Here is a 21,055-nt window from a genome sequence, read left to right as displayed (position 1 = left end):
TGTTTCAGTTCTTTCCGCACCAGCCAATCCACTCCTTGCCAGCGTGAATGACACCCCGCCTCCAACAAAAGTTTTGAGTCTGACTCAATACTACACGGACTATTTAACAATTGTACATGTCCAGATAAATACCACTAAGAAAGAGTAAGACCCCATTAAAATAAATATATTAGCCAAATAATAATAATTTTAATAATATCAATAACATTTTCTCTACGTGTATGTCATTTTTATATTCCAGTTATGTTAGGGACTATTTTCCTCAGTGGAAGGTTACCCGGCGAAATATCAGAAGTTCAAGGTAAATATAGGTTTTAAAGGTTTTTTTAAAGAGAAAATAAAGAAATACATTGTTTTTTAATATTGATAGAGCCCTCTCGATGCAAGCTCTACCTTGTGGTAGATGGCCTTGACTTTCATTAGCGCCCTCGCCTACGGCTCAGGACACATTACTCCAGTCACGGTCATCAACCAGACTGCATAAATGGAGACTCGATCAATAACTAAAACACACTGGAACCTAAATTAACAAACACAACAGCTAAACTGTTCACATGTTAAAACAAAATCAAACAAAAACACACCAGTTTATACAAATAACACAAAAAGAATTTACACAGTACCTGTACTCTTGAGCACACAATCAAGCAGGCTTCTTTACACAGCAGCCCTGAGGAGACTGGTTGCTTCCTTGAAATACCCTACACCTGGCTGTAATTTACAATGGTAGCCAGGTGCAGGTGATAATTAAACAATAACATGATTAACAATTTAGTTTGGCTGGGAGATTTTAACCCTTTCCCTGCCACAAACACACATTTCCTGTGCGCAGGGCTCCCTGCCCTGTAACTATATATATATATGATTAACAGTATGGTTTTTCTTTTCTTTTTTTTTTTTTTTTTTTAAAGCAACTTTTCTTTCAAGGTTACAAAGGAAGCTAACATTTCTTTTTGTCTACCCTTAATGCAATCTAGCATTTCAGAGGCAGGCCAATATATATATATATATATATATATATATATATATATATATATATATATATATATATATATTATATATATATATATATATATATATGTATATATGTATATATATATATATATATATATATATATATATATATATATATATATATATATATATATGTGTTGGGAGGCCAATTCGGTGTTGCAGCTTGGAGATTTTTGTTTTAAGGCAATGGCAAGCACAGGCAGTCTTGCAAGCCTGACAATCAGCTCTCAAAAGACACAGTGTTAAAGATCCGACTTCTAATCCTTTACTTTTCAAGGTTAAGTTAGTTTTAAAGGGCGATAACATTGGCCTGCCTCTGAAATGCTAGATTGCATTAAGGGTAGACAAAAAGAAATGTTAGCTTCCTTTGTAACCTTGAAAGAAAAGTTGCTTTAAAAAAAAAAAAAAAAAGAAAAAGAAAAGAAAAACCATACTGTTAATCAGCCACCTGTCCCCAAATCCGAGGCTGATGAAGTTTTGAAGGCTTTTTTCAGCTACTCCTTTCTCCCAGTGCAGCTGGTGCTCTACAGATGGGAAGCCCAGCAAATGAAAGAAATTACAGTAACAAGTGGAACTCACTGTGAGATAGCACATTGAAAGACATGCTCATCAATCCTGCTCTGTCAAGTGATTGGTATTTCATTGTATCAGGCAGTGTGGTGTTCTATCGGTCGTGTATCTATGGCAACGAACATGGCAGGTGTCCCAGCCTGGGCACAGCTATGTCCAGCAAGGAGACAATGGCAGTAATGAGGGGCATACAGAACTTGTACTCATCTAGAATACCAGAGAAGGCGATATCATAGTTGCACTGGATTATGCAGTTTATACACAAAACTTCCAGCTTCCTGGGAACTGAGGGATTAGCTCCCTTATTTTCCGGTAGGGTGAGCAGATGTTTCATTTGATGAATGACAGTTTATAGAATTTCAAATCTATTCTTTAGTACTTTTAGAAATTGGGGCCTAGGTTAAAATAATTGGGCACTATATATATATATATATATATATATATATATATATATATATATATATATATATATATATATATATATATATATATATATATATTATATATATATATATATATATTATATATATATATATATATATAAAATATTTTTTAAATGAAAATGTTATAAAAAAATAAAAATAAAATAAAAAAATGTTTAGCAATATTTTTGCAGGGGGTTTGTAGCAGTTGTATTGGAACAGGTCCCAACTAGGAAAATCATGAGCACCACAGCTACACACTGTAAGGTATCCACTGATTATGAGGTTCTCATCCTGTATATCCCCTTCCTGTAGGGCTGCTAAGTGACTTTTGATCAGATATATACAGTAACAACATTGAATCATTGCTCTAGATTGATTCAGTGTTGCTAAGGAGAAATAAGTGTGTGTTTTTGTTTAATGTTGAGCTCACTGATGAATTATTCATTGTGTTCCTCTAGTCAAGGAGACTCCAGGCTTTAGTTCCGTGGTGTATGCCCTGTGGGTGTAAACTGTCAAGATGGAAGATCAATTTGCTTTCAACCTTTTCATTTCATTTTTATTTCAACATTTTTGTCTTAAGATGTTCATACCTGCCAAATTTGTATCTTGCCTCTTGCCAGTTTGATGTAATTGAGCTTGGCGAGCTGGTGGTTTTAATGCAATAAATATGCATTGTCGTTTGTTTAAGTTATGCTTCTTTTGTTTGCACTTAGCACATGGCAAGATTCATGGAAAAACTACAGGGGTCTATTAAACCACCCGCAATTGCAATGTGTAGTACAATAAATTTTTCACCAGTCCCTCAACCTGAGCTCTCATACCTGCAGTGTTCATGGACTGACACCCTGGGATCTGTAGGGAAACCATTGCTGTGGGGTATTTATTTATTTAGTGGTATGTAAAATCATGACCTGGTTTTTAAACAATGCTTACAGTGCAGTTTATTTATTTCCTTGAGTCAGTTAGCTGCCTATGCAAGATGACTGTGTAGTGTAAGGCTTGAAAATCATACTTTCTTTTTCTTCAGAAATCAATGCTCTGTTGTAGTTAGACAGGATTGGAATTTGTATATTTATTCCATTATTAAATAGCATACAACTCTCCCTACATATTGAGGTATCTCAGAATAGGATGTAACAGCAGTGATACCCTCAAGCATGGTTAATACACTCATAATTGATGTTGTCATCTGTTAAGTGGTCACATCTTCTGCTGAGGCATTTACACAGTAGCTGTCGCAATGGTCAAAGGACTGGTGGCATCATTACCTAATCAAACAATTCGAGATGATAATGCTGTTAACATGAATGGGGATAAAACCTTGTGATTTCCATTCCATTCTTTTTTTGCACTATTCTGCGTGTCATGAGTTCATTTACATGAATTTTAAAGTTCTAACTCTTTTCAAGTGTTATAATATAATTACAATAGTCTTCACGTATAGGAACACCTCCTAGATAACACTTTTCTTGCTTCCTGAGGGGTGTTCTCTTAGCTGGAGACCACTTTACTAATATTAATATAAGAGGACATGTAAATTACAGATTTCTCAGTGGATTTATGGCACACGTAGCCATCTGACTCCAGTGTAAACTGTATTTGCCTTTGAGGATCTGACACAACCATGCACCAGTCGGTTTTCATTTTCTGAGAATACAGCTTGCGTTCGTGTGTCACATTACATTAGCAAAATATATATATATTTCTGTTTGTATACAAAAAAAAAAACCCCATGAAGATATATAGAACTGTTCCCAAGTGAAATTAAGTATTGAAAAGATACAAAAATAGAATACAAAAAAAATAAAATAGACTAGTTATGGTAATAACTATTATGGCTTTGGAACCATTCAAGGTCCATCCACTCAGCTCTTACAGTATATACAGGGTGGCTTGGTCACTTGGACACCTTTGGTTGATGTTATTTTCCAGTATATACAGAATATGTGTGTGTGTTTTCAGCACATCATAAAGATTCACTGGCATTCCTTGATTGGAAAATGTTAGTGGAATAACCCAGGGTGAATTAACTTTGGGTGTGTTTGATGATTTCTCTCTTCTATAAGAAGGCTTGAGGTATTGGGAGGTGCAGTGGAGGAGGTCTGTTCTAATTCATAGCAACCGTGTAAATTTGATACAGATGGAAGCCAACCCGAGATGCACTTCATTCTGACTGCTTAGCTGGTCACATGCAGCACTCCCTCAAGAGCTCCTTTACTAATTATACGACAGTGTCTGAATTACCATTTTCACATTTGTTGCTGCCAGCTTTCCCTGATATTTACCCTAAAAAAAAAAACCCAAAAAACATAAAAATATATTCTGTTTTAAACAAAGACATTTTATAAAGTGAGTAGAGTGCCATTTAGAAAGCAGGTGGCATTTGGATGCATGGTTCACTGCCTAAAGAGTTTTCATTCTTGCTTCATGCTGCGGGTGATAATTCTGTGCTCTGGAATGGAACAGTATGTCTTTAATTAGGGTATTAGTAGATGGAGGGCTATAGAGTTTACAGGGAATGCTTGTTGAAGCTGCTTTTACTTTTTTTCTATGCCCCTCCCGGCAGTGTATGAGTGCCGTGTATCTGTAGCGTGTTCCATGAAACATTACAAACTTTCCACTGTAGGGAACATGACGCCAGTCTAACAAAGTTTCCCTTATGAGTTCTGTTAATTCAAATCCAGGCTGCTGAATGTTTGGGCTAATATTCCCTTCTTTGGAACGTTGTACAATTGTTCATTAAAGTAATCCCACAAAAATGCCACATGAAATCACTTTTACACTGATTTTACACTGTGTGTGTTTTTAAATAGAATCAATACATGAATCTACTCCATTGAATTGTATACTGTATATCATGTATTATGTATTTCTCTGTATTTCAAGTATTGTGGATTTTCTTGTTACTGCATCTTGTAAAGCACTTTGTGATGGTGGTCCACTATGAAAGGCGCTATATAAAATAAATATTAATTGATTGATTGATTGATTGAATTACTTATGTATAATTCAACATCCCAAGCCAGAGTCCAAATTCCAGGTAAAAGAATATTTACAAGAAGACGAACATTATGTTTCTTTTAGAGAATAATGTCAATGAATAATCTCTAATAATGATAGGTGGAGAGCAAGCTGATGTTATTTAAAAACAAAAAAAGAAACCACCTTGACCTTGTTGGCTTGATTCAGAATATCACTGTGCTGGCTGGTGCTTGAGTCAGCTATTTAGCTATAATAACACAGTTGGCATTGACTTCCATATTGTTCATAAGGTGCTTAATGGCCAGATGGCAGGAGCTAATCAGTTACTGTGAATTGATTTTTGCATATTTATGAAGTCTTGTGAATAATTAATAGGGCAGCAGTGGAACTGAAGGCAGGTCTGGGCATGTCTGCGCTAACCCTGCATGCAGGAGTCCTGAACTCCAGTATCAACAACCCTGAACAACCTAATGATCCTGACTGCAATGAAGTGTGCTACTTCAGACCAACCACACGTGCCAGAGCATCTTGGCAACAGACAGACGTTGTTATCTGTTGCATTTTAATGAAACGCAGCATGCTCAAATTGCGGTACGTCTTCTCACCTAGAAATATATATATATATATATATATATATATATATATATATATATATATATATATATATATATATATATATTATATATATATATATATATATATATATATATATTATCCTCTATTGATTCTTATAAGGTCACTCGTTAGCATTATGCTAAGGGTAGCCTTTAGGTGCAAGCAGTTGGCTCCATCCAGTTACAATAAGGTTACTATGGAAAGGTTTATTATAAAAGAGTACAGTATGGAATGGACCCCAGTGTTGGCATTTTCAATACTTACAAATGTACTTCCACTACTCTGTATGGGAAGCAAGAAAATCTCTGAATTATAAGAGAAGTAAAGGGCAAACATAATTCAGCAGCACTCGAGGTACTGTGAAGTTGTCTATTGTCCATCAGCATCTTTGTGTTAACCTGAAGGTGACTATGTAATATAACAGAGTGCAGGGCCATTGACTGCGCAAAGTAAGTGTAAGGCATCTTTTCCAGGAAAGCAGAAAAGTAACTTTTTTTCTTAGTTCAGCAACAAATTCCATTCTGCATTTTGAGAATAAGGGACAAATGTAATTGTCATTTTTTTCTAAATGGAAATTTGTAAATAAACAGTCAAGATGTCAATAAGTCGAGTTGAATTACATACTGCTTTGTAGTTTTCCATATATTTAACGATAAACTTACAAAAAAACCCCAAAAAACATGTCATTTCAAAATGTTACATGATATACTACTGTACTACTGTTATGGGTTCCGGCAGGCTTTTGCGATATTATTTTGTAGTTTCTTTGATTACATGATGGTAAATAAAATATCAACAATTATGTTCACATAGTATTTTTTTTTTTTTTTAAATGATGCCTCAATACAGATTTTTTGGCCATAGTTGTACGTTTCTTTCTTGTTTTTTTTTGTTTTTGTTTTTTTTTTGTTAAGATTGAAATTATGCCGTGCTCACTGACATATCTATGTTCACATTCCTGCCACTATCTAACTGCTGACTGTGACAAAAACAAGAGTTTAGCTCAAATAGTAAGTGTTATTCGATGATACAACAAAGAACTATTCCAAGCTATAGACTGCAGCATTTGAATTTCATTTGTTTTTCCGCCTGGGGCTCTCAGGTGCTTAATCCTTATTTGCTTGCTTTTTTTTCAGAGGTAAAAGAAATTAGTTCTGTACGCGATATACTTTGTAAAGTAGTTTCATTCTGAGAACAATCACAGAACCAAACTCTTCGGAAGCACTCAATACTGTGATGTCAAGGGTTACAGCAACTACAAAGGGTTGGTAAACATTTATGAATGCACCACAAAAAAAAAATGTAAAAAAAATCTGATATTGTAGATGTTGCACATGGGATTGTCTTTGAAGAGAAAAAAAAATGTTTAACTTCTTTATAATTTAATGATTTGCTGTAATGGTCTGGATATGCTTGAAACAGATATATGAGAACTAATTTAGTCATAAATACCGTTATGGTGTGTATTTGAGAATGAGTGGTTAACATATGTCCTATTTTAATATATGTCCTGTTTCTCAAATAGAAACATACCCTACTATCAAATGAATTAACTGAGAACACAACAGATTGCCAGTATGCTAAACGAAGATTAGTCCATGCATTTGGGACTTTTGTGCCGAAAATTGCTTTTCATACACATTTTTTCTTTCTATTTTTTTAACTTGTGCTAATTTTTGTGAGATAACGCTGTGATGGATATATCAACACTTTAAGGTTTGTCTTGTCATTATTACGTTTTCAGATACTTTGGAGTCCTTGTGATAATCAAGTTTATCTTTAAGGTATTAGAAATTCCCAGCAGAGCAATGCCCCACAGCTACCTAAATAATTAGCTACAGTTGAGTTTTTTGGAGTTTTTTGGGCTTCCTAGCGGCAGTAGTGCTGTGTTTTTGAACCGTAGGGAAAACACCATAAAAGTAAAGGATTTTGAAATAAATGCAATATGAAAACAAAAACATTTTAAAGCGTGAAAGGCAATATAAAATGTTTGTAATTGCAGACAGCGTAATTTTAGTATAATTGTGTTTACAATACTAAATTAAAGTGTCTTATCATTACACCATGGTAGGACCATTATGTTACTAACAACTATTTGAAGGTAAAAAAAAACTGTGTACCAACTGTATAGTTTACTCAACATACTGAAATTGTCCTCAAGGCAGGACTTTGAAAAGCATGTCAAACCGTTTATGCCATATTTAATTATGCTATGGCTTGGACAGAAGGAAGCCCTCTGCCATATAAACTTAATTCAAAACAGAGTTTGCTTTTGTGGACCCATCTTCCTTGCCATGTTTTATGCAGTAATGCCACGCTGCCAAATCCACTCCTTTCATCTCAACAAGTGTAAGCTTGTTCAATCTTTCAATGTCTGCCATTATTCTGATGAGAGAAGAGGTCTAACATGGGTATTTTAACACTTTGTGGACCAGGTTTACATGATTTTAATAATGCTGGGGCAGTGTTATGACTGGAACAACCCTGGCCTTGCACCTCACTGAATGTATTTAATGTATTAGTGATTTAATCCAAACAGAATTAACACACACCTTGGTGATAAGGCTGTCCTGCCCGTCTCATATTTTAATGTTTTCTAGCAGTTAAGACTTTAGCTCTGGTAAACATGTAATAATTAAAATAGATCTTTTGCCCATGTAACATGGTTTCAATTTTACTTTGTTCCTTGCACTTGTGTTGCAAAATGTGCAACACATCGTATCAACATCCATAAAAAGCTTGCTCTAGAACAGCTTTATTTTCAACAACCAGTTCCATCTTGTAATCATTCACTTTGTTTTCTGTGCTCGGCTTCAAACTCATTCCCCAGAATTTGTTCATTGTCAACAGTATGTCCATTAATGCTGCCCTACATCCTATCGCATGTTCGGGCAAAGGAAAGTCACATATGACCATTTAAGTATGTATTTGTTCTGTGTGTGATCTGACACAATAATACTAAACCTGAAATAATAACTTACATGGTGCCCCACATATACAGCCACAAGGAGTTTTCTAACCCACTTACAGAATATAATACAGAATCACTACCTGTGTCACTCAGATATTTGATTGGACAAAGAAGTGATTATTCCTCTTCTGAACATATACAATACTGAGAGTAAGATGTTAATTTAGTAAGAAACCCCTACAGAAAAAAGGGGGCCACATTAATGTCAATTGTCAATGCTTAGCATGTATGGTCATCCCATGAGAACTTATGTCATTGAGGGCTGATGGCAAATAGTTGTCAACATCTTGGTTTGCAAAAAGCAAAGCACATTACAAAGGCCAGCGTGCCTATGCAATTACTCGTACAATGGATCTCTCAGCCTTAGAAAAATATGAAATCATAGTGTGTAAAAGATCATCCTTCTGTGTGATTCACATAAAAATACAACTTGACCCCAATTTGTTTTTACTATAGCAAAGCCTTCTTTCAATCTGAAAAATCACATGCGAATGCCCTTGCGTTTTCCCATTTTAAATAATGCAAGTCTGCTTCAATCATAATTGCACATGGATAGCCAGTATGGACCCTAAACGAGGATTCATGGATACCTAGGGTGTATTGAGAAGGAAAGGGAGGATTGGCATAATACAGTATCTACAAACAGTTAACCACTATGCCACACTTCCTTCTGCTGAATTTCATAAAGACTACATCTCCCTCACAGTCTTTCCTCTGCAGCAATAGTTGACACAGTTTTATAAACGAGTATGCACTCCAGTTTAAATGGCAAATCAGGAAGGGTTTTTTTTATATATGAATGAAAGAATGAAATCCTGCATTGCATGATGAAATGCAGTATAGAGCAGATATCAATTTGTATATTGAAAAGGAATACCTGGTCAAGAGGGTACACATATTTGGATGCAATTTATCACTGAGCAATTAGTGTAAAAATTGTGAATTCCAGGGCTTAGAATACAAACATTGTACATAAGAGACTTTGTTGGAAGTCTCAGAGATGTCAGAGTGATGCTGTTCATCTAGTTAAAACCATCCCCTTCAGGCTTCCCTGCCCCCTGTGGAGTTTTTAAAATATGCATAAGTTACAAACGAGCTACCTTGTTCAGGCAGTTAGACATACTGTTGTACCTTGGCAAATGGCCTAAAGTCAGGCTACCTTCTTCATCCATCTATCTATCTATAATATACATATACACATATACAGATATATAGGTAGATATACATACACACACACACACACAGGGTGATTAAGGTAAGTTTACCACATGCAGTATGGTGCGTTATATATAACTTTTTTTTTCTGAAAAAGGAAAATTGCTTTTTACCAAAGGGAGAAAAATCAAGAAGAAAAAGGTAATGTAGATACATAAATATGTGAATAATTGATACAAGAAATATAGAAGAATAAAGGAAAATACATGGCTGAATAGGGTCAATACTGTCAGAGGTTTAAATAGAAATGAATAGTAGATCATAACATCATTAACAACGTAGTAAATAACATCACGAATTTAACTATAAATAAGTGGGTGCAGTTGCCATGGCATCAAAACCCAATAAGATTTCCATTTTAAGTGCCCTTAATCGTGCCCCACATATGAATAGCTCTCTCCTGTTCTATTATTCAAACATAAAATCATTGTTGGGGAGCGCTGTACCCTTGCAGTCTTACTACCCAGCGGTCAACGACAAAACACGAAATTCAAAGCTAATGAAATTCAACATTACATTTAGCTTGCTTTTAGGAGCAGCCAACAGCGAATCAAATCGCTCTATATTTAATTTGCCTTCCGTTCCATCTTCCGGATCCACGATACGTCATCGCTCAGAATAAACAGGTACTGTTATTAATTTATTATTAATTTATATACGCAGAAAACAAGCTGTAAAAATATGAACTGCTTTGTTAATAAACATTTGCTAGTTATATTCCTGGATGTTAAGCGTTAAGACATTTTACAGTGGACTTGAGAAAACAGCGATGTTTATTGTATGACTAATTTCTTTCGTTGTATTCTCAGTCGTTTAACGAGTCATGATTTAATTGTTCATTGTTTCATTTTGATTGTTACTTCCAGAAGACGTATGAAGAAGTTGCACATGTTGAATTTGTTGTATGTCTTTACTGTGAAATGTGCATACCGATGGTAACAGTGTTCCCGCTTTATGAGGGATTATGATTAATCTCGCTTTATGATTAAGAGTGTTCATATGTAAGGCAACGATTTTGTCACGGGGGCCATGGAAATCGTGAAAATCGTGAATTGAAAAAAAAAGTCTGTGAAAATGAATCTTGAAAATGGATGTAAAAACTGTTTTGATGAAGCGGTTCCTCTGTGTCCTTTAAAATATGCATTGTCACGCACTGAAAATATAAATCTGCGAGTATCTGTACATTGCTTGGTTGTTTCACGAAGCATGTGTAGCTAGCTGTAGGTCAGCGAATGAGATAGCTGAGCGAGCAAGCATGCAAATCGGTGACAGAGGAACAAATGCAGAAGTTTGCTAATTTACAAAGGCTTTCTTTAAAACATGTTGTTTGATTCAAAGTCGTGGAATACTATAAACCTGTTTCACAGCACTTATGTTGCAGATGAATGCGATACGTCAGACGCAGACAGCTCGCTGTGCAGCTTTACAATGCCCTGTGGGACGTATCGTGTCGCAGCCCTTTTGACTGCACAAAATGGTCGATGCTGTTGTTCATATAAGTTCAATACTTTAAATAAACGACACTCGCGTAGTTGGATAAATATACATTTAAGCAGATGTGCTGAGTTTGAACCTCTATACAAGAGGATTAAAAAAAGTCTAAAGCGACATCGTTGCTACGTCCTCTCAACCAAAAGGGATAATTTCAAACATTATTTAGAGAGATGCGGGTATGTGACAGTGAGAGGTATTTTAGAATGACAGGTGAAAGGTTTGACGATCTGTTAAGGCTTTCCAAAAAAGATGCGCGTTGCAAGATTTTAAATTTCTTCTGACTTTTCGCATAGGGTCAGAGACTCTCGACTCTGCAATTATGTCCGTCAGAAGTACTTGGAGTTTAGTAATGTAAAGTAACAATGCTTCACTGGACTCCCAGGAGGAAAAGTATGTATGACACTGTGTGTCCATACCGTTTCATTTACACAGCATTGTTTTAAGTACTAACATAGTACTAATATATTACACCTCCCAGTCTTTTTTAATGGACTTTAACCAATACATGTACAGTTTATGGAAAGGATTTATGTAAAGTCTCCCAATGGAGTGGCTGCTAAACTACAGGCTCAGATGACTTCCTGATATGTCTGTGTGAGAGACAGTAAGGTAAGAAAGTAGGCCGGGGCACTATTGTGTCAAGTCTCTTGCTGGGGAAGGTTGAAAGAGTAAATCCCAGACTTGCCAGTCACATTTATAGCTAGACCCAACCTGACTAGTAATGCATTTCAGAGCCTTGGCTTTACAGCTATGGCCAAAAGTTGTGCATCACCCTCTAGATTCAACACATTTTGCTTCATAAAGTCGAGTCAAACCTGCTGAATAATGTTACATTAGCATACTGAATTACATATCGCTTTGTAGTGTTCCATATACTTAATGAAAAATGTGGCATTCAGAAATCTAACATGAAATTCTGTACGACTAGTGTGTCTTCCGGTAGACTTTTGTAGCTTATTTGATTGCATGATGTCTCAATCCTAAAATTCTAGCTAAAATTCATAGCTGTAGAAAGGTACAGAACTCTGCTGATGCAAGCCACGTATTTTAGATTCCAGTGGCTTTTTCATGTTAGTTTTTCTTATGCTTAATAAGAAAACTAATGCATTCCTCTGTACAAACACATAAATAAGTTAAGCCTGAGGTTTTGTTTAGGGACATAAAATAGAATGAGAGGAGCAAGGAAGCTTAACCAGTGTTGCAGCAGTCAGAAATAAATGTGTGGAAGTTGCAGTCAAGCCAAGACATCAGTTCTACTGTAAACAGAACTTTGTAACAGAACACCATCCCTTACATAGGCCTCTGCAACATTGTTTTGGTGCAACTGTACATAATATTGTACGTGAACATCCCTCTTTCAAATGGAAGAGGAGCAAAAAGCAAAGAGTCACATTTCTGTGTTCTGTATTTTCTAGATTAAGGAGAATTGATTGGTTTTGGGGTATCGTCATATAATTTGTTCAAACAAATTAATTTTTCGATGTTTTGGGGGTCCCATACTATAACCCCTTCAGCTTTTAGAAACTAATTATAAAATTGGACTGCTTGGCTAATTTCATTTGGGTTTTGAGCCATGCACCCCTTTTTTTTTTATCATATTCTTATGTTGTTCCAGGTGAAAAACACAGTAGATCCAAGACTATACGTTAAATACGATTGTATTTTAAAGAAATAAAGAAAGAAATAAAAATTTCACCCGATAAACAAATTGTAAACAGGATTTGTCCTATCAGTGTCCTTCTTCATTATATAATTATATATATTATATATATATATATATATATATCTATATATTATATATATATATATATATATGTTGAAGTATGGTTTTACTTATACTAAAATCAGAAACAAAAGAATACGTTTAATGCATTAGTCTTTGACAGAATATTTTTGTCTTGGGGTAATTTAGAAATCAGCATGCTGGCAATCAGAGCAGCTTCAAGTCAACATTGTCTGTGAAAAAGACCCCTCCCCCTCCTACCCTCCAACCCTCCAAACTCCCAGTGGTACTCCATTTCACATAAAGTCATTTCTGGATATGCACAAGACACTGGCGCCCAGCCATTCCCTCAGAATTATTTTTCAAAGTTGACAGGAGCCCCAGGCCATTTTGGTTCAAATAATTGTAATTATATTTCATTTTTAGATGTTTAATTCTGATCACTTTCTTCCTAGCTAATTACAATTATAGAAAAAATACAATTATGTCATGTTTTCATTACAAAGATGGATTCAGATCTAGGTTCGAAATCTTTTTCATTACTATATGACACTTGTTGTGTTGTTCCCATTTTATTAGATTCACGTGTCTTTCCATTTTCTTTCGTATTTGATTAACCAAACCATATCTTATCTGCTCTGATAGTTTCTCACCTGTCTTCAACACACTAAACCCTGACCCTGACACTGATACTAACCCTAACCTAAAAGGCTATTAATAGCTGCTGGGGGCCCTATTAATAAAGAATTGTCTGATATAAATTATTAATGAATATTTATTTTCAAAGCATGTTTTGATGATTGAAATAGAATGTGTTATTCAAGAAACTCCTAAAGACCGTTTTCAAGGAAACAGTCTTGTGAATAGGACTAATTTAATTCCTTGTTGGCTTAACAACCTTTGAGTTGAAGCATGTAATATTTGGCAAGGACTGATAATCAGTATTTTACTTCCTGTGCTATCTTTAAATTTTTTCCCATCACTATTACATGCTCAGTAGTGCTTAATTTAGACATGCTGAAAAAAACGTGATTTAACGACAAACATTTTGACTACAAGTCTTTCTCGGTGATTCTTCAACCGATTGAAGACTTCTGGTTAAAATATCTGTTACTATATTAAGTTTATTTTAGTATTTCTATAGTAATTTCATTTCTGTTGAATGTTCTAGCTCCAAATAGAACAATATAGCATTCTACACCAAGAAGAGAATAGATTCCAGGGAGCGTCAGTATAATTCAATCAGTGCAAATTGATGGTCACAAGGGAATATAATAAACAGAACTCCCATGCACGCCAAATTATGTATCTCGGGGGAAAAAAAATGTATCACACTGATGTGTAAAGTTACATAGAGTTAAAAGTATATTCTAGGTTAAAAGTCTTTCACAAGAAGCATCGTGTCTCAGCTCAGGGTCAACACTACGGAAGCTGTGTCGTCTATCTCCCAGGAGTGATAACTGTATTGTACTATATCTCAGAGTTACAAGAGAAATTGCTTTCACAATACATTTTGTTAACCTTCGGATTAGGAGTTACATTTACCAACCCTGAGCCCCATATGGTCCAGTGTGACTAATGTAAAAGAAGCAAAGATTATAGTCTGTCAGCTGCTTTCTGTTTATGGTAATATTTTAATTGGGTGTCACAAGTGTGTTCTTGTGAGTCATTGCCTCTGTAAAGCTTCAGGAATCATATCTCGTCATTGCCTGCTGGTGGCTGATAATCACCATTAGGACATTGATTTGCTTCCTCTTATTGCAAAATTGCATCTATTTAATCAGCCGCTATCCTCTTTTGACAGACACATCTTTGCATATTTATACCTTGGTGGGAAATATGGGAATACCTATATATATTTTTCTGAACAGTCAGCAGGTTACATGTAGAAGTTGATGTGAGTTAAAGGGATACAACCAAATGATGTTAATTTCTGTCTTTAATAACTGTAGTCTTGAGGAATGAAAAAAGTCAACAAAGTAGTGCCAGCAACTTCTCATGCCATTTCTATGCAATGCTTGGTATAGACAGATGACTGACACAGTAAATATGCAGTTTGTTTACACTGATTTCTCTGAAGTTCTCATAAACTGCTGTTTACAATAACCTAATGACGCCAACATGTTAACATGTATATTGCCAATCTGTCCCGTTGTCTGTCTATCTATATATGTATTTATGTTTGTTTTCTCCATTTAAATACAAACCAATGTACTAGTGCTGCAATGACACCACTTTATATTACAGAACATATATAACTGTAATAACATAGTAATAACCAGTTAATTACCAACATATGTGTCCAATAGCATGGTAATGACGTTGGCATGGTGTTACAATGTAATTACGTCAGGTAACTAGTTGCTGTTTTTAATAAAACAATTGTTTCGTTTTAGCACTTCACTGTCCGTCTGTAAAAAAAAGGCTTCATAAAGTTTTGACGTCCATGTTCCTTTTCTGACGGAAACCTTTGTTTTTCCTTCCCACTGCAGGCTGTATTGGGATTGTGAGCTTAGTGCTTTCAATCAGGTGATAGAAATTGAGGAAGAAAAAACTGTAGTTGCTTCATCATTAAAGTGTGCAAGATATTCTCAAGCTATTGGGGATTATATAACAGGTTGCTTAGTTTTCATGTTGAAAACCCCTGTATCTGAACACCCATTAATATAAACTATTTCCATATCCCTGTAAAAAAAAAAAAAATTAAGAAAATCTACAATAAAACTGTAGATGAGATTTTCCCAATCAATATCGACTTTGACAGCAACCACTTTGAATTGCATTTTATTCCTACAGTTTAGAGTGCTATTGGTCCTGTTTTGCATTATATGTTTCTTTTTAAAAATGTGATGCATGCATTTTTTCAGTATATAAAACCTCAGACTGCCTTCAGGCTTCAATGTCTGATTTCATGGCATGCATATGAGTTTGTTTATTTTTACCTTTTTGCATTTGCAACTGCAGTCCATTTCTTAGTTGTCCTCATACTCATATGCAACCTTCTTGAGTTTGCATCAAGTCATAAAAGTCAATCACTTTTACCGTGTTCCGTTTTACATGCCAATACTCTGTGAAATTTCAAAGCATTCAGAATCTCATGGTAGTTTTCTTTTATTCATTTTTTTTAAAGGTCACACGTAGGTCAGAAACGATTTAAAGTAGGATTTGTGGAGGGAAATAGAGTATGAAACATCTTGACATTCTTTTAATAAGAATACCATTATATGAAGGCACTTTAAGTGCTCTTTTTAACTTTACACCTGACCAGACTTACAAATGAAAGAGAAGAAGGACAAAAGGTGACTTACAAAAATACCCTTCAAAATGACAAGTCTTTTGACCTTTAAGTTTATAGAACATGATATGGTATGTACTGGAATATGCATGCAATTAACTTTCATTGGGATTCGCTGTTCTGTTAACATGCAATAACAGGACACGGTCTCAATACACAAACGTCACAAAGGCACCCAAGCAGCCTGTTCTGGAATGGGTAATTCAGGTTGAAGTTACCCTCACAGCAGAAGTGGCACATAACTGTTTTCTTAATATAATCACTGGACTAAAGGCTGATTCAAGTTTTACTTGGAGACATCCATCTCCCTGGCAAGTGTAACAGTCTCTACTCAAGGATTTTATCCACAGAATCCTGTTATCTTCTTATACACTTGGTATTCCCAGTACTTATCTCTTAAATTGTAGTATTGATAACACTTAACAGCAAGAGAGAATTCAAATTTGAAATCTCAATTTGACACATATTAGACAAGAAGCTTTTTTCCACTCATGGGTTAAGGTAGACTTGTGCAGCTGCAAGATGTATAATGCCAAGCCCTCTCTAGATCCAATGGCTGTTGAATGCTGTGAAATGGGTCATTGAGCAGCTAAATGGGATCATTATAATAAACAATTTAAAGAATGGTGTACCAAATTCCAAAGTTTTGCTAGCGCCTTTTTTCACCCACATTTTAGTTTTTCACAGTCTTTTACTGGATGACAGCTGCCTGAGGCACTATAACTATCATCTCTTTCAGTGAAATGCAAATCACACCCTTCCCAGCTAATTAAATGACATTATCTATATTCTTTGGGATTATTCAAATTCTAGCAGCGTTCAAATGGATGTGGAAAATAAATGTTAGTCTATGGTTAGGTTCTTCATTTTAAGTGTGAGATGTTGCTGTGAACACAACAGTGTGATTTGGAAATTAACTTAATGTGCAAAGAAAATCTACCTGATTCCTTATTAGATCTGGGAAGAGTGTAATAAACGAGTATCCATAGATTAAGTCTTCAGCAGGCAATGAAATGAGAAAAGAAGATCAATTAAGTGCAAGTACAAAATGTGATCTTGCCATTTCTTTATTTCTTCATTTAGATTTTTATATTTGACTGACCAATATTAGAAGAATTAATCTGCCAGCACATCAGGTAACACAAAGTCTTGCACAGTCAATCACACATTCAAATTAGTACTGTGGATTAGTTCACAAATATACAAAGATACAGAATACAGTGTCGATCATATTCAGTGCCATGTACTAAGAAGTCAATTTGCCTTAAAAAGATACATAAAGATTAAGCTCAAAAATGAAAAAAAAAAACATACTAGACAGCATGTTCTAAGACATTTTAAACAATTTATCATTCAATACTGAGTATATGTATGAATGTAATATGTCTGTAAAATGACTATCCATAAATGAAAACCCAAAAGTTCTGCAGACTTACATAGAGGCTGTTTGTCATCTTAAAGTCCTGTTTGCATTGTCCATCAATAACGCAGTCTGCCTATCTCTGTTTTCATTGATTTACTTGTATCATTCTATTGACCCATCTATCTCACATATGCAGAGGAAGTCAAATAAATGAATCTTTCACTGCTTGGGATTTTCTAATTAGTTTAGACTCCACAGATGATGAAGCACAGCTTTCCCTGTAAGTAAAACCATTTGGATTAAAAAAGAAAAGTCAGTTATAATCGGGAACCAAAACAGTAATCCATACATGTTCTGTTTACGTTGAGGGTATGTACAAGCTACTTTTGGTCTGGTGTATTTGAACTATATTGAAAGATGCATTGAAGGGAGGGTAAAATGCCATCTTCCTATCCATCTACCCATTCATCTAATACCATACTTCTTGTGTAAAAATTAGCACAGTTACCACTAATTATAAGTAATGTGATGATGAGGTAATTACCTGTAATTCTCTCTGGTACATGGTAATAACAGTTTGAGTAGTTTATGGTTTGCGAGGCTACTTGGTAATATGATCTTATTGCAATTACTTGTAACCATTGCCTGGTTAATATAAAGCATTCTTCAACTGCCATGTTTTTTTCCCCATTAGTTAAATGGAGCTCTACTTTTTTATTTTTCATTATTAATGTGATAATAACATGTGACTATGAAGTCACTGTTTCCGGTGACAGGAATTCTTCATTATCTTAATTAGATGGACTGGTTAGCAAGCTCCTAGTACACGAAGACATCTCCATGGAAGCAGGAATTAATTAACTAATGCTGTTAATTAAAGTTCATGCTGTGCATCCTCTCCCTATCCATGCTGTACAAGGTTTAGCTAACATGTATCCTTCACTGTGTTACTGAGATCCATTCGTTATAGGTTCTACTTAGGTAACATTCCCATATTTTAAAACAAAGACATAGACAGGAAGTATAGAACTGGTTTCCAGCCCATTGTATTAAAATCTTCCCTACAGTGCCTGAGAAGTTAATCAAGAGCTTGCTTTCATTAACAATTCACAGCACATGTTGGTATGTTTTCACTTTATGGTAGATTACATATTTTAGTTAAGACAGACCCTATGCTTTATAATACATAAACAAAGGGAGTGACGGTTGGGAGGCATTTTAACATAAATAACTGTTATTATAGTCATTTAAGGTCTACTTTTGTGTGCATTCATCTTGATAAGTAATTACTATGTAATAACATTGTTATTAAGGTATCGAAAATACAATAATTGTTGTTCGCATTTATGCACAACATCTGCTTCAAAATCCTGTGTAATATAAAGCTGGTGGATGTACTTTTCTTTGAAATTCATTCATTATGGAAATGTGTTCCAGAATCTTCCAGCCTCACAGCCAGGCATTGCTTTTGCAAGAGTTCACAGCTTGCATTCATTAGTTAATCATTTGCTTCTTTGTCTTTTTTATACCAGGCCATTGTGATTTACAAGCTAGATTTTGTAGGTTTTTTTTTTAGGGTGTTAAAAATCTTTTATTGACTATTTTAGCACTATAGGGATTTAGTTTGTTGCATCAGACATTGTGGGAATGGAGATGTTGTTTCAGTCCCAAAACAAATTCAGTAGCTTTTATATTTTTCTTCTTTTGCAGAGAAGACAAAGAAAAACCATGAAGAAAGAAGACGGGGTAAACAGAAAACAATCCAGCATATCTCCGAAGGAAGACTGGTCCTCAACTGCGTGAGTAAAGGTGAGTAAAGAAACTGGATTGATACTAACCCATCGGGACCAATCTGTCACGACCATGACAAAGAAGATCTTGGGACCTAGCAGTGCTTTGCATGATCTACCTTTTACGAAGATTTACCGGTAATTACAACCCATTCTCCAGACCCTGGTCCTGTGTTGAGGAGACACTGTATTTACAGTAAGTTTGCATAGCTCTGTAGCCTTAACCCCAAAGAAAACAGTGTGTGGTCCAGTACGCTGATTTGTGAACCATAGGTACACTTTATCACATGTGGGCTAGAACAATTTTTCTTTCTGTTATAACTCTTTAAAGTTCTGCTGCACATTAGTGCAACAAAGTGCAACAAATGCCATTTACTTAGTATTATATTTTATAATACATCAAAGGGTTATTTTTAAAGTGTAATCTACAATCCGTGTGCTTTATTCCTATTGTTTGAAACATTCGTTTTACTAAACCAAAACAAATAGATATAATTCAACATCTGATGTAGTGTGATGTTGCATGGATTGTTCCCTTTCAAAAATATACATTATTACAGACTGGAGAAAATACTTTTTAATTTATAGCCGTACTGTATATAATAAGATTCTAATCTTACATAAGGAAACTTTTGCCTGGTCATGCTGGTTAGACAGGCTACATGTGTGTTTTTGATTGACAGCTATTGCCTTTTTTTATATATCACAGATTGCTAAGTGTTATTCTGTTTTGAAAAGATCAACATTTTAAATAAAAAAAGGATCTGCATTCACTCGAGTGTAGGTGTTAGAGCTGAAAGGGCTAAGCATTAAGTAAGTGGTGCACAACTCAGGTCATGGAGGGCCGGTGTTTCTCCTGATTTTTGTTCTAACCATACCCTAAATTAGTTAATTGGACCAATTAAGCTTCTAATAAGGGCCAATAGAGTACTTTAGGGTGCAGTTGGAATAAAAACCTGCAGGGACACCTGAGTTGTGCACTGCTGGTTTAAGCAATAGAAGCCTTTTAATAATACAGTCTGGGTTTCTGTGTATTGCTCCTGAAATGATTGCAATTGACAGCTATGTCACTGAAATACTCCATATAGCCACAGGCCCACAGGCTAAGTACAGTGCAAGTGTGCAGTAGCAATGTCAGATTGCCTACAATTTGTCTGAGAGGACATAGTCTTTACACGGGTGAGATATCAAATCTGTTCCCATGCTTGCATTCTAGAGATGCAAGGACTGTCCATTTTACCAACAGTTCTAATAGTACAAAAGTTAGATTTAAGCAGCCTGTTAGTTAAGCAGCCTGCACAAGGCTAGGTTTATCCTAGGATAAATACAGTGGTTAATTCAATCTAGGGTGATTCCCCCAGTGTTGTAACTCATCCAGTCCAATTTATTTTTTCTTATGTATTTTTTCTTACCTTATATTTTTGTTTTAAAGTTATGAATAAATTGCCCATGATGAAGAATATGGGCAATATGCATATGGGTTTCACTTGTGGGATCAAGACATGAGGCAAACACAGATCATTCACAGTTACATGATATAATTAACCACACATAAACAACAGAAATGACCACTTCAACTACAAGTCGATTACCTGTTT

At 35.2% G+C, this 21,055-nt stretch overlaps 1 long non-coding RNA gene across 1 annotated transcript in view; it reads left to right on the top strand.

The window, feature by feature from the left end:
* LOC121330511 overlaps nt 1-21,055 on the top strand; it is a 99,826-nt gene that overhangs the window by 33,134 nt on the left and 45,637 nt on the right. The window contains exon 2 of the long non-coding RNA XR_005951870.1: nt 19,378-19,476. This is a non-coding gene — a long non-coding RNA (uncharacterized LOC121330511). The remainder of the gene's footprint in view (nt 1-19,377; nt 19,477-21,055) is intronic.

Source organism: Polyodon spathula, chromosome 18, assembly GCF_017654505.1.
Source record: "Polyodon spathula isolate WHYD16114869_AA chromosome 18, ASM1765450v1, whole genome shotgun sequence".
NCBI lineage: Eukaryota > Metazoa > Chordata > Actinopteri > Acipenseriformes > Polyodontidae > Polyodon > Polyodon spathula.
The sequence above is the reverse complement of the archived record's forward strand: the minus strand, read 5'-3'. Positions and strand labels throughout refer to the sequence as shown.